Consider the following 15666-nt stretch of genomic DNA (forward strand, 5'->3'; position numbering starts at 1 on the left):
AACAATATCATGAAATGAAAGCCTTGTTTGTCAATATATGCATTACTTGCAATGTACAGTATATGCAATATTTGCTTTCTACATCACTGGTTTTCAAGTGATTGTACCGGGGTGATGCCTGCAGCTGCAGGCATCATCCCAGTACAATTATTTGGTGGTGATGGTTGATTGCTATTACAAGCAGGGGACGGCCCCCCACCTTCCACGACTTTACCAGCATTTCCTGTCCCATAGGAAGTCACGATCGACCAGCCAGTGGTGCCACTGGCTAGTCAGTGAGCCAAACAAAGTCTGGATTGGCTTTGTTCAGCTCCATTTAATTAAAATCCAGAAGCAATAACCTGACACTGCTTCCAGTTTACTTGGAAATAACGGGTGCCATTTTCAAAAGATAAAAGCATTCATTCACACTAATCTTGATGTAGTGTGGGCAGAGGAGGGACCTGGGGTCTTATTGACCCCTGATCCCTCCATAAACGGCATATGTCACATCCTTATTGATGTCAATAGGGATGTGTACATTCTTTGTGACAGCAATAAAAGTGATACATTTTTTCTTTTAAGTGACAGTGTAAAAAAATAATAAAAAAAAAGTCCCCCCCCATAGTTGTGCACAAAGGGGAAAGCATGTGAGATATCACCACAAATGTATGATCATGGGCAGTAATTCTAGCGCCAGACCTCCTCTGTAAATCTAAAGTGGTAACCTGTAAAGGCTTTTAAAGCATAACCTGTGGATAGTAACATTTACATAGTTTGTCACCATTGCATGGGCGTGTGCAATTTTAAAGCATGACATGTTTGGTATCTATTTGCTCTTTGTAACATTATCATATATATTTTGTAAACAATTTATGTATTGTGTTTTTTTGCATTAAAACTCAAAAAATTGCATTTGAAAATTGCTTTTGAAAAACCTCTGTTTGACATAAAAATGCAAATACCGTGTGCCATATAAATTTGCAAAACCCACCAATTTAATCTCTAGGGCCTTTGCTTTAAAATATATATAATGTTTGGGGGTTCTAAGTAGTTTTCTAGCAAAAAAACCCTGATTGTTTTATGAAAACAAAAAGTACCAGAAAAAACCTGGTCCTTAAGTAGATAGTAGTAATGCATACAATATATGCATTACTTTGGTATCTTAAGTAATGAAAAAGTAATGAAAAAGATATTTCTGAATAAACATGTCTATAGCAGAAATGTAAATATTGGTCTGGTCCATAGAGGGTTTCACAGGTTAAAGAGTTTATATTAAAATATGTTTATTGGACGGGTACAAAATCAATAAAGAACCTTAGTCAGAATGTTCAGTTTTATAGTATAAGATGTCTAAACTATGAAGCATGTGATAATGTTCATATACAGTATCTATGTTACATGAAAGTTTTTTTTTAACAATGGTGGGTGGTTTAAGCATTAAAGTATAAAAAAGTGCTGCCAATTGTATACCCAAGTAGGAAAGAAAAGAGAATTACCATTTGAATTTAGAGGACATTAATATCTTTACAATTTGTTCATCTAAATTGAGATTCATGGTTTGTGATTAATTTAGTTATTAGTTGTTTAGTCTGAGATTGTATATGGTTGAACATTTTTGGTATAATTTCAATAAGATTAGAATACGGTAGATATTATAGGGGAAGTACAGAACATCATCTGCAAATAATTTTCACTTGCAGTATATTCTCAACCTGCTGTGGAAATACTATTTACTGGTTTGTTCTGATGCTTGGCGGCCAGGAAGAAAATAACCTTGATCTGGATGTATAAAACAAAATATATCTGTTAGCTAATATTTTAGCCATAAATTAATATAATTGTCTATAAGGCGCAACCAGTAATTTGGGCAGTGTGATAAATCTTTTCTTTCTTTAGATAGAATGTCAATATCATGTACATTTTATGTTGGATGAATATGCTTTTCTAATGCTATTGAAATAATCTCAGAGTGAGAGAGCTAGTATTTCTACATATTTTTTATAATGTATGCCAAAGAATTAATCAGGTCCTGCAGCTTTGGGAGGTTCTAATTGTTTTATGGTTAATTTGTTTTCTGCAATTGTAAATTGATTATCTACAAGGGATTTATGAAAGGAAGATACAATTGTCAAATTAAATTGTGTAAACCATTTTTTCATTTATAGATATTGCAGGTTCATGGATGTTGCCCACAGCCATTAAGAATTGTCCGCTTTTATTCTTTATAGTATTCTGAGTTGTACTCAGGATCTTTTGGGACATATAGATTGCTACTCTGCTCTTTTTTGTACGACAGGTAGACATAAAGATGGTAATTAATTTGAAGGTAAGTTGGTACAGATGTTTGTGAGAAATGTTTCCTAGAGTAAAAGACTGTCATTATTCAAGGAGTCATGATACTGTATGAATGTCATTGTCTTTTATGTGTGGGGGGAATTAACATCTTTTTCATTATGAGCTTAAATGTTGTAGTCACCTGTAGAAATTGGCGTACCATGTGGATATTAAGAATTGAATGATAAATAATGAAGGAAGTGACACTTGGAGATTGGGAAAAAAAAATAAAAAGAGTTGGATAATTTTGGGAAGAAAAAAGCCCAAATATCAAACATGGAGGACAGTTTAATAAACAAGTAAACAAATAAATATGTCTTTCTACAGGTCATGCTTACAGGGCCAGATGCCTGAAGCATTAACTGCGCACTTATTTTCAATATCATTGAAAATAAACCTCCTTCAGGAGGTTTGCCATGCAACTAAGCACCATTAGAGCTGGAAACGTTGTTTCACATAAAGTAAATATATTCTATATTCTATAGAGTAAATATATTGTGAATGTCTTCTAACCTACATACATTTTATATAATAAATATATTTTATAGTAAGATATAACTACATATACATTTTATAAATGTCTATGTATAATATAGCAAAATTTTTAACAAAAGCAGGGAATATGTAATGCAGTTGGGAGGAAAGAAAACAAAGGGTTGATTGCTAATACTGGCGAGTGCAAAATATGGTGCAGCCGTGCATGGTAGCCAATCAGTTTCTAACTTTAGAAGCTGATTGGCTATAATCTGCACCATATTCTGAATGCTCCAGGCTTAATAACTCACCCCCTGTGTGTCATGAAAACCTTCCAGCAGAAGGGAGTAAAGAACACCCTGTTTTCAAAGGTATGGGGATACACCATGACATGATAAAACATCTTTTGATCAACACATATGCACACAGCGTGGAACATACATAGCCAGTAGCCAGATGGGAACTACACAGTCAAGAAATTACTGAAGATTTTTAATCCGTTCCATTTTGCGTGTTTTTGATTATCATAATTGTTCTCTGGAATTTTAACCCAAGTCAACTAAATGATCCTCTCCTTTTTTAAAAATCTAGAAAAAGTAAATATCAACACAAGGAAAAAGACTAGTGACATTTTAAATTCGGAGGACTTAAGTGATGAAGAGGAGGTTTTAAAGATTTATATTTCTGTATCATGAAGGTAACAAGATCTGTGCAGACTTTGATGTGATGATCCATCTGAATGGGGATTTGTAAATATTCTGTGAATTCGATATAATTCTAAATGGTGTCCACAAGTGTCCAGAATTGAAAGATGTTGTTCCTTATAAATATTAAAACTGTATTTTTGAGATTGATATATTTCCAGAAATACTTCTTATAGGAAAGTTGTCTCATCTCACACGACTTTTAAGATCTTCAATTTTATCGCTAGATTGATCAAGATGTTGTTGTAGTTCAATTACATTAGAAATATTTAGATTGATTCTAGCTATTGTAAAGTTTTTTTTAATTAACTCCAATCTTAAATGCAGGCTCACAAAGTCCAATTTAATTTCTGATGTTATTTGTGTGCAAGTTTTATTAAGTTCAAGTTTCAGAAGTTTAGTGAACTGAGAGATTAAAGCCGTGTCTGCAGAAGAGACTGTGTTATCAATTTGCTGACTAATGCTCCATGTGTAGGAAACAATAATACTATGTTATCCTTTTTAGACTAGAATTCAACCACTTGACCCCAAAGCCAATTCTGACATTTCTCACATATACGTACTGTATGTAAAAATCAGCATTTTTTTAATAAAAAATTAGATAGAAGCCACAAACATTACAAATTTTTAACAGATGCCCTGGATAATAAATGTAAATGTAAATAAATAAATAAATGTTTGTTGTTGCTTTTTTTTTATGTTTTTTATATTTGCTCAGCAGTTGTTCAAATGCAACTATTCAGGAATAATACACTTTTTTAATTTTAATGCACACAACACAGTACCCAATTTTTGGTAAAATATAAAAGATGATGTTACACTGAATAAATAGATACCTAACATGTCACAACATGTTTAGAGTTACACAGAAAGTCACAGAGCAGGAATGGGACACTATGTGTATAAATCTCAGGAGCTGTACCAAATCTTTAACGGTTCGGGATACCACACTTAAATTATTTACTATACTCCTCTTAAACTCTCTCGTATATATAACCAGATTTCCCCACTCTGCTTCAGTGATTGCCCTCAGATTGGGTCCTTTCAGCATATTTTCTGGAGCTGTGAGAAGGTATTTGCAGTTTGGGTTGAGCTTTCAAAGCTTGCCTCTAAATTAGCTGGAGAACATTTAACTTTGACTCAATCCCAATGCCTATTCTTCACCACAATCCCATCTCTCGCCCATCCTCTGGAGAATTTGATATATACTTTGTGTCTAGCTATGCACTGAGCAATAGCATACAACTGTGTCACATACAGCAATTCACTATCAATATCCTGTTCATAAGTTATTTCTAGAATGGATGTTATAATGTTGATTAAACAAATTTTTCATATGCTTCATGAATCAAAACCGTGTTTTGATGCCAAGTGGAACCCATGGTTTATATACTGTCTCCCTACACCAGACTGATACTGCATATGGAATATTATATTTTACTGTCTATTATGAGGATATCTCTGTATATTTGCCTAACTCTATTGGTATGATGTCTGGTATTATACATTGAAACTATTTTTGTGACCCAAGAGTGCCTTTATGCATCTCCCCCTTTTCAGAGCTAGTACTATTTGACTTTCTAAACATTTTTTTCTTTCTTCCTGTATATTTATTTTTTTTATTGATTGTTTATAAAAAAATATATTTGGTATATCATTGTGATACATTATACCTTTTATTTTTCCAAAATAATCCTTTTGATTGTACATGTTAATTATTGTCTTTTGTATGTACTTTGTAGATCATTCACAATAAACGTTTGCAAACAAAAAAAAGAGTCACACAGGAGGTCTTGCTTTGGTGTTCAGGGTGAAACCTCACAAGTGTGATGTGATTTCCATTTACATATGCATGTGGAACCTACCCCTACTCATTCATCAAAAAAAGTAAAAAAACAAACAAACACATTTTTTGACAAGTCTTTATTTACCCCCCCCCCCCTCAATATAAATGACCTCTGAAGTAGATCCAATGTCAATCACAATGAACGCCAAACTGCACAAAAAAAAAACACAATCCACTGAACATAACCTGTCCAATCCAGGGACACATGCTAAATAACAGGTGACATCACCTGATAACCCCCCGTTCATGTCTACCTTTCATTGGGTGAATGTCTGTAAATGGGACACATTACTTGCTGAATGACAGAGTCACTCTACTCAGAGTCTGAAGATTCATCAGAAATTGATGAATTCATGAACAATAGAATTTCCATAACCTTGAAGAAAAAACATCTAACTTCTATCCAGCACTATCCAGTACAAAACAAGGGAGGTTACATAGAAAGTTTCTACACAGTATTATTGGAAGATTTCAACAGACTCACTAAACAGACAAAGAAAAAAATCACCCACATCCTTACAAACAATCCTTTTTTTTACCAACTCCCTAAGATACACAAAACCCTATAGGACCCCCCTAGTCAACCCAATCATATCAGGCATCAGATCACTAACCAGAAGTCTTTCAGAATGTATCAGCTTTTATATGCAAAGATATGTCACCAAATGTCCATCTTATCTGAGAGACTCAGCCCATCTACTAAACTTGTTCACATTGGTATAGTGGAAATAAACTTATCACTGGATTACACTTGACATCACCTCCCTATACAGCAACATAGACCACAAACCTGACATCAAAGCAATTTCAAACTTTATACTTATGGACGCACTTATGAAAAACAGACAAAATGACTCCTACTGGAAAGCATCCTGTTCATTCTCTCTCACAATACCTTTTCTTTTGAAGAAAACTTCTATATACAGATGAAAGGCACAGCTTTGGGGAAAAAGTGCTAACCTAGTGATGGGATATCTTGAGATCAACCTTTAGGGTCCTCACGCTGAATATGTACCCAGTATCATCCTATAAATACTATATAACGATGACCTTATTAGCAAATGGGAAGGTGATCCGAGCAAGATTGAGGACTTTGTGAAATTCTTACTATCATGTTTACCTCCCACACAAATCCTAAGAACATTGACTTTCTGAATTTAAAAGATAGCCTCAAAAAACCTAAATCAAAAGATAGTCTCAAACACCTTTTTTAAAAAAGTTGATGTAAATGGCTGCATTGACTTCAGGGGTGGCCATGTGTAAGCTTGGAAAATCAACATACCATATGGCCAATTCCAGATAAAATGCAGGAATTGCACCTCCATTACTAAGTACAATAACCAGAACCAACTGGCACATCCTTCTGAGCGACCCCTAGCCTAAACAACAAGTTACACCCAAATAACATTTAAAATGGCTTCCTGGATCACAGCTTTTCAAAACACTATGCTCTTATCCACAACAAATGTGCAGATCACCTGTCAGTTGCACCAGTTGAGCAAATCCCATAATCAATCAACTATAACTGATTCCGGAAATTAGTAGCAAGAGAATATTTCTGGATCTTTACACTAAAGTCCTTTTATACGGGCATCCTCAATGAAATTATCAAGTCCACCTATTGAACTTTTGGGAATTTTGGACAATTTCTGAAACCATTATGAACTTTGACCACTAGTGTGTGTATATCTTTACCCACTTGTGTTCCCATGCGCATATGTGCATGTACATGTTAGATATTGAGTTTATGTGAAATCTCCATTAACAGATATAAATAATATTATAATTAGAAATATATATTTAGTTAGATGGAAATGTACAGTATTTAAACCACTGAGTGTATTGCAGCATCAAACTATGTCTAGCTTCCATATTGGCGTTACTGTAAATAGTTTTCCACTTCAAAGGTCTGGCCTTTTGTTGTCCTTTATCACATCTCACATGACTTGTAAACAGCAGCCTTCTTTGAATCCTCCAATCAGGCTGTGACCAATATTAATTTGCTAGGTACAGTGACTAATTAGGGAGCATATTAGTCACCGTATAGAAAGGAGGGTGGAATATAATGCTTTGTCACCAAGCTGCGGGTTTTCTCTGTGTTGGGACACACAGTAGCCAGCATAACCAGACCTGAGGTTGCAAGGTAAACTAACTTCATACTTGTATTGTACGTTGTATTGTAAATATTATTTTGTGGGTAATTTGTAAATATTGTATAAGCCAAGGGACTTATACTGTACATTGTGTTGTAAATACTGTTTCAAGTGTGATTTGTATATATTTTGTGACACCATCAATAAATGTATATTGCAGATGGAACTACCTCTTTTGTGTAAGAAGTCTCAAATCTAGCTGTGTATATGTAAATACTCCTACAGTGATTATGGTGTATTCACATATTCAAGCAGCCTAGTTAATATACATATATCTTCCAGCATATGTGTGTGAATGTACAGTATATGTACAAGAGGTGTGTGTGTACATCTATTTTTGGGCATGTACTGTATACTTACTATACATACTGTACATACTGTATATATCACTACCTCACATATTCATTTTGCCTCTACTTCTATCAACTTTAACCTTACCTAAGACTACATCACTATACATGACATCAAGTCTTACTGAATACGCATATACACATTTTTTTCCGCATGTTATAGCACTTTTTTTGCCCATTACATCTCATATTCATTATTTAGCCCCCTATCCATCATTCCTGACAATGATTACTACTCTTTAAAACCCATTCATTTTAAGTAATTGGTATTTATATGTCTTGCCATCTATTATCATTATGATTTATCTGTTGTTTATATTTTTTCATCCATCTATTTTAATGATTAATATTTATGATCATTGTTTATTTTATATAGTATTGTATATTTTCATTTCATATTTGACACTCAGTTTATCTATTATTATTATTATAGCTTTATAGCTATGTGATTTTTTCTTTGCATTCTTCCATTAGGAATCAAATATCATTGTCCAACTATCTCTTTCTCTCTGTCTCTCCTCCACACTGGTCTAAACCCTCCCCACTTAAATAGGATGCACTTTTCTCATTTCTTCTGCTTATCTATCCAGCCAGTAAAAGTTAAACATCACACTGAGGCTTAGCTTGCACCCCCCCCCCCCCACACACACACACACAGGAAGTGCGGCTTTGGAACACCCTCTACTTATAAGCAGCACAAACAGCTGCCCACCCTGCTACATGTGATCCATCCAGATAACATCACTGCCACAAACTCTGTAAGTCCCATCTGTGAATTCCACATTCTTACAGCAACTTCCCCCATACTCTGCACATGACCTACACATGTACCCTCCCGGCTATTGATTATACTTTATTCTTATGATTACTTCTTTGACATTTCCCAATACTAAACTATTCCTTACAGACATTCCATAAATAATAAATGATATTTCCCTGTTGGAGTTCACTATTGGCTGATACTAGGTAATCTTCATTTGATTCATCTACCACAGAATTATTTTTAAACAATTTTGTGCCATTTATGATATGTTTGATATTTTGCAGACCTCCTTACCGCTGCATCTATTACAATATTTATAGATTATATTATGCCATCTTTGATATGCTTGATATGTTGGAGACCTCCTTACTGCTACATTTATTATATTATACTATATATTATCTTTTGATATCTTTTATAGGCTTGATTTTTTTGCAGACCTCCATATGGCTATATTTATTATAATATTTATATATTATTTTATGCCTTCTCTGATATGTTTGATATTTTGGAGACTCCCTTACTACTACATTTATTATATTATTTATATGTCAGTCATATGCTGTTTCTGATAGATTTGATATATGAGGAACGTTCTCACTGGTACATTTTATTATTTGCACACTTCTCCCTTGCATATTTGATTGCTTTTTATATGTTTTTTTTTACTATTTTTTAGACTGCTTTTAAGTTATGTTAAAAACCTATCCTACACTATGTCAACATTGTACCCACAGACATCAATTTTGTCACCTTGAACTGAGGAAGTGGACATTTAAAGCCACAAAATGCATTTTATTTGGTGAAATAAAGCAATTGTATGCTTTACTAAAACAGACAACTTGTGCCTCTCCTTTGAACGACCACATGGGGCGCCTCTGCCAATCAAACTATCTATGGCTCTTTTTTTGCTGACTCTTTCTAACATATCAGTAAATACAACTTCATCATTTTGTTTCTTCTTTGTTACAAAACTCTTCCACTCTCATCACCTTAACAGCTTTTGAGAGCGGATGCTGACCCAACCCCCACTCCCCAGGTTTTATTTCTATAATACTGACTGTAAGTCCTAAAGCTAGTCCCAAGACACACTATATGCTCTGATTGGAGGAGGAACTTGAAGTCCCTACCAGAGAAAGATTGGGGGGAAATATGGGCTGCCATGGAAAAAAAACTCATGTAACATACTGGCTATAGAATATGTGTACAAAGTTTGTTTCTGATGGTATCTTACACCCACCAAAATTGCTAAATACATTTTCCAATACTCACTATTTTGTTTCCAAGACTGTGGGCAGGAAGGTACAATGATTTGGTGGACTTGACCAAAAGTATGAATGCTGTGGATCCACATCTATACCTTAATCCACACTGTTCTGGGCTGTAACCTACACAAGGACCCAATAGATGCACTGCTGAACAAGCCCCTTGAGGGTGTATTGTGGCCTGCAGAAAAATTTACCGCCTTTATATTTTCCACTAAGTAATAGAGGATAGCCAACTTCTGGAAGTCCCCCCACTAATATTTTCAGAAGTTCACTCGCAATTGACTGGAACCATGGTAAATTAAAAGTTGTTGGGCATTTCTTTGGGCACTCATGAAAGGTTTTTTAAAATCTGGTCTCCCTGGATTTTATACTCTCAACCAAACCAAAGACCTCAGAACTTTTCAATCACTGGTATCTTTTCGCCACACATCTCCTGTCTTCCCTTTTCCACCCCTTCTTTCCTTTGTCCTCTTCCCCTTGCTCCAAATTCTCTTTCTCTCCTTTGCCATATTCCTTTTTTCACTTCATTCTTTCTATACTCTCAGTTTTGCCACAGAGGTATGACTAGATAAAACCAGTCAAGCAAAATCTATCCAATCCAATATCCAATACTCTTACTCCTATTGTTAATCTTTTTCTTTTGGAAATAGTTGCTGGATTTCTGCTTGAGCATTGTAAGGTCAATTTACTGTTATTATATGGATTTTAACTATACTTTTGCCAAGAAGTGACAACCATTGATATTTCAGCATATCTTGTTATGTGAACTTAATTATGGGGCTCTATTCCCATTGATTTTGTATCACATGAAAACTGTCAATAATCATAACTGAACAAGAAAAAGAAGGTAACTACTTTTTGACAGTGTACTTTTCACAAGTGTACTTTCAAACAATGCACATTTATCATTTTTATCTAGCACCCTGGCTGAAAGAACATACCCTCCCCCCATCACATATACTTTTTACCTCAATATAACCTGCCATGGTAATTGTTGTACAGTGATGTTTTTTTCTGTTGGGTGGGTCATTAACCATTTTGCTTCAGGGCCCTGTGATTTAGTCATGAACCTGTTGTGAACAATTATCCAGTGTGCCACTTTTCTAAAATGTAAAAAAAAGTGTTGTGGAATTAATTAGCATTAATTAATGAAATCAAACTAGAAACATGACATGTTGCAATTGCAGACTTCTGCAGACAAAAAGGAGATGATTTGATAAAGACAAAAAGACTGTTCCTTTTGGATGGGAAATTGCACTTTGCAAAATTTGGGAATTATTCCCTGAGCTTAGTGAATGAGGTGAAGCTCTGCTGACTTCCATCATCAAATCATTTGCAGGCATTTTTTTTTTCTATGCACATGAATGATTATTCTTTGCAAAATGAAATGTCACCTCATTAACTAAGTTCTGAAGAGAATTCCTTTGCAAAGTGAACAGCCTATTTGATTCTTTAAAAATAAATTCTCAAGTCTTTTTTTTTTAATTCTTTATTGGGTTTTATTGTATACATAATATCAACCAATGATAGCTTCCAAAGGTATATCATGGCAACAACATTGAAAGTAAGATCAACAAATCGACCAAAGGAAGAAGTATGATATTACAATACTGACACTTCCGTGGTCCCTGAGATAAAGAAGAAGTCCTCGATATTGCAGTAGTTATAGACATGTAGCAGACAGTATGTTGATTAATAGCCGGAGCAAAGATAGAATGGTGGCTATCATGTATGCAGATTAAAAAGGAAAAGAAATAGGAAAAGAAAGGAAAGAAAAAAGGAAAAGGTAAGAGTTGAAAGTAGAAAAACAAAGGATAAGCTGAGAAAAAGGAGGGAAGAGGGATGAGCTAGGTAGGACTTCCAAGAAGTCGTTATGGAGATACCAAGATTATATAAGTAGGACCAAAGAGTAGACTAGAGTCTTTTAATATAATGTACTGTAGTGTGATATAATGTGAAATAAAGCGAACTACTGCAAGTCTTCACCGATTATTAATCATCAATGGGAGAGTGGTTATTCGATGACTAAAGAAAGAAGCGTAAAAAAAAAAGAAAAAGAGACTTGAATATCTAGTAGAGGTGAGAGAGCAGCAACAAAGAGATAAACCATGCATGTTATATTTCACATATACATAGACCGAGCAATATGAAACTATAAGACAACATCTCTCCTTATATATCCTGAGTCATGACTGTTGTGCCTTGAAGAAAGAGCTGTTGCTCTGGGACAGGAAATTACCTTAAAATATAGAGTCTCCACTTTTGGTTTTAGTACTCCTCTCTGTGATTGCGGGATGAAATTAGTAGATTGAGCCGGTCCAAGCGGAGTAGGGAGTTAAGATCTAATTTAACATCTGAGATGGTTGGTGGAGAAGTGGAGACCCATTTTTTCAGTTTTACTCTTCTCGCTGCCAATAAGCAGGTTGACAGCCATGGTTTAATGGCCCAAAATGTAGCAAGCTGAGTAGAGGAAATTCCCGAAGCCGGTAGTTCCAAATTGCCAAAAAGAAGAGGTAGGGGGCCTTTTGGTAGTTGAAGAGTGGTGATGAAGGTTATAAAGCTAAGTAGTTGACTCCAAAAGGTAGATATTGATTTGCATGTCCAAAATCTGTGGTGTAGCGAAGGTTTATATTGTCCACATAGTGGGAAGGTAGAAGCAGAGGGATTTTCTCTTAGGTACAGACAAGGCATGTAGGCATGATGCATGATCTTGAATTGCTCCTCACGCCAAAACTCATTTGATTTAAATGCACATGTAGTATTAAATCTGGTAAGGATTTGATCAACTGTGAAGGCATTATCAAAGTCTCTAATCCAAGAGATAATAGGAGTGGAAGATTCTAATGGTTTTGTATAGTATAGGTTTAGCGGACCATAGATATTCGATATCTTGTACTTTTTGTTTCTGACTAAGATTTCTATCAATGATGTACTAAAGCGAGTAGGCTTAATCGGCACCACCGAATTCACAAAATTCCATACTTGTAGTATATACAGAAAACGGTGGGAAGGTAGGTTGAAGGAAGTTAGAACTTGTTGAAGAGAAAGAGGAGAGCCAGAAGAGATGTCAAACAGTTGGCATACAAATCTTAAATTCTGCTCATACCACATTTCATATGCTGCATGATTTTGATTGACAGGAAAAGAAGGGTATGATGTATAGGAAGAAAATGGGATAGCCAAGGGGAGACTTCCAATTTGCGCCTAACTTCTCTCCAAGTAATTAGAGTGTTGCGAATGAGTAGATTATGTTTCAGCTGTGGTGGGAGTGCATTAGAGTTCGAATATAGAAGGGCAGCGAGATCAAATGGATGGACCATGGCAGATTCTAGTTGATAATTACTGTAGAGTAGTTGGATGACTGGAGCAGCCAATCTATGCAGACATGTAAAATGCATGAGAGATTATAAGTTTGAATATTGGGAAGACCAACCCTCCCCCTCACACCTAGGAAGGAATAACTTGCGTATTGCAATACGGGGACGGCGCCCCTTCCACAAAAAACAGGAGATCACCTTATGAAGTTTGAGAATATCCGTATGTTTAAGCAGTAGGGGGATGGCTTGAAGAGGATATAGCAGTTTCAGAAAGTTCACCGTCTTAATGAGTGATAGCGGCAGGTCTTTCCATATCTCCAATTCTCCTATGACTTTTTGAATTATTGGTAAAAAGTTCAGCGAGTAAAGAGACGAGGCGAGTTTCCCTATTTTAATACCTAGGTATGTAATATAGCTTGAGGTTATTTTGAAGAGCGAATTTTGAGCCCATGCAGGAGTGCGTGCGTGACACAATGGAAGGACTTCGCTTTTCGTGAAATTGATTCGAAGGCCCAAGCATTGTCTGAAGGCCAAGAAAGTGGTGTGTATATATGGCAAGTCTAGAGTTGAATTAGATGTAAATATTAAAATGTCGTCAGTGAACAGTGCTAAACGCAGCTCTTGTTGCGCAATTTGGACTCCATGTAGTTGAGAATGGAATAATAGAAGCAGGTAAACGGTTCCAAAACTAAATTGAAAAGCAAGGGAGATAAAAGACATCCCTGCCTTGTTCCTTTATGGAGTTTTATGGGATTAGAGGTTAGACCTGCCGCTATTACCTGTGCCGTGGGTGCTGAGTACATAGCTTGGTTTAGATGCGTAAAAGGACCTGAAAAACCGAATTTGTGTAAAACTAACTGAAGCCACTGAAAACTGACATTGTCAAAGGCTTTTTCAGCGTCGAGGGAGATAATCGCTAGATCTTGAAGTGGGTTAACCTTTGCATGATGTAGAACTGTTAAAACTTTGCGTATGTTCAATGCGGCCGAACGACCTTGTATGAAGCCCGCTTGCGAAGGGTGAATAAGGGATGGCAGAATTGTGGCTAAGCGGTTTGCAATAATTTTAGAGAGAATTTTTGCATCTAAATTTAAAAGGGATATCAGCCGATATGAGGGGTCTTTGTCTTTTTTTGCTATTAATTTGATATGGTCTTGGAACACTGACGGGAGATACTCCCCTCCCTCTTGTATTGATTGGAAAACCATTTGTAGAGTCAGGGAGAGGGTTTTGGACGTGAGTTTATAAAATTCTGAAGTCTATCCGTCAGGGCCAGGAGCTTTACCATTTGCTAAAGATTTTATAGCCATATGAATATCCGACTGCGATATAGGGGAATTTAAGGATTGGAGTGCTATGGGGTCTATTTGAGGAAAAGTGACATTGGCCAGAAAGGAGATGGCTTGGGAATGGCTAATGGGATCAGGGCCATACAAATTTGCAAAAATATTTTCCAAAATAGATATGATTTCCTCCGGGTGTTTTAATGCACCCTGGGAGTCTTTAAAAGAGGTGAATTGTGTAGGGGTAACGGGCTTTCGGCACAGTCGAGCCAGCAACTTGCCTGGCTTGTTTCTAAATTTATGATAGTGTAGGGCAAGGTAGGATTGATGTATAGATTCCTGTGCTGTTGTCCATGTATCGAATTGATTCTTAGCTTCTTTCCAAGCTTTTCTGTGTTCGTGTGTATTAGAGTCCGCTAAAATTTTCTGAGTCTGTCTAAGGCGATTACTAGCTTCGGTGAGTCTGTAGGTGAGTTTTTTCTTATAAGCAGATGTAAATGCAATGGTTTTACCGCGCAAGACCGCCTTCCCCGTTTCCCAGAATAAATTTGGGTTGGAAATGTGGGCTGTGTTTGTTTCTTGAAAATCTGCCCAGGTGTCTTGGAGCTGTTGAGACAACTCCTGATTATCTGCAAAAAACGCAGGGAACCACCATATTCCTGGATGTTGCGTGGTGTTTAAATAATTGATTGAGATGAAGATAGGAGAGTGGTCTGAAATAGCGATATCGTGAATGTCAGATGATGCGATGTGCTGTAGAACAGTAGAATTGCAGAAAATATAATCGATTCTAGAAAGGGACTGATGTACAGGAGAGTAAAAGGTGTAATCCTTGCCATTTGGGTGAGCCAGACGCCAGATATCAGTGATTTGCAATGCTTCCACAAAGTTGTGTAGCAATGTAGGTGTTGAATGGGACATCTGTGAATGGCATTGATTATGATCAAGTGTTCTGGATTTATCCTCTTGTTCAATCATGTATGAATTAAAATCACCTTCTATTACCAAAGGCAAATGGAGGTAGCCTTACAGCTTTGAGGACAAATCCTGGAAGACCTGTTTAGATGGTGAATTTGGGGCATAAATACTAGTGAGGACCAGGGATTGGGAGCCCATCCGAATATGAGCTGTTATGAATCTTCCCGCTTCGTCTGAGCCTATAGAAACAATTTCAGGGGTAAACCGTTTGTGT

The sequence above is a fragment of the Staurois parvus genome, unplaced genomic scaffold, assembly GCF_062004578.1.
Source record: "Staurois parvus isolate SC_StPar_1 unplaced genomic scaffold, SC_StPar_1.0 ptg000044l, whole genome shotgun sequence".
Taxonomy (NCBI): Eukaryota; Metazoa; Chordata; class Amphibia; order Anura; family Ranidae; genus Staurois; species Staurois parvus.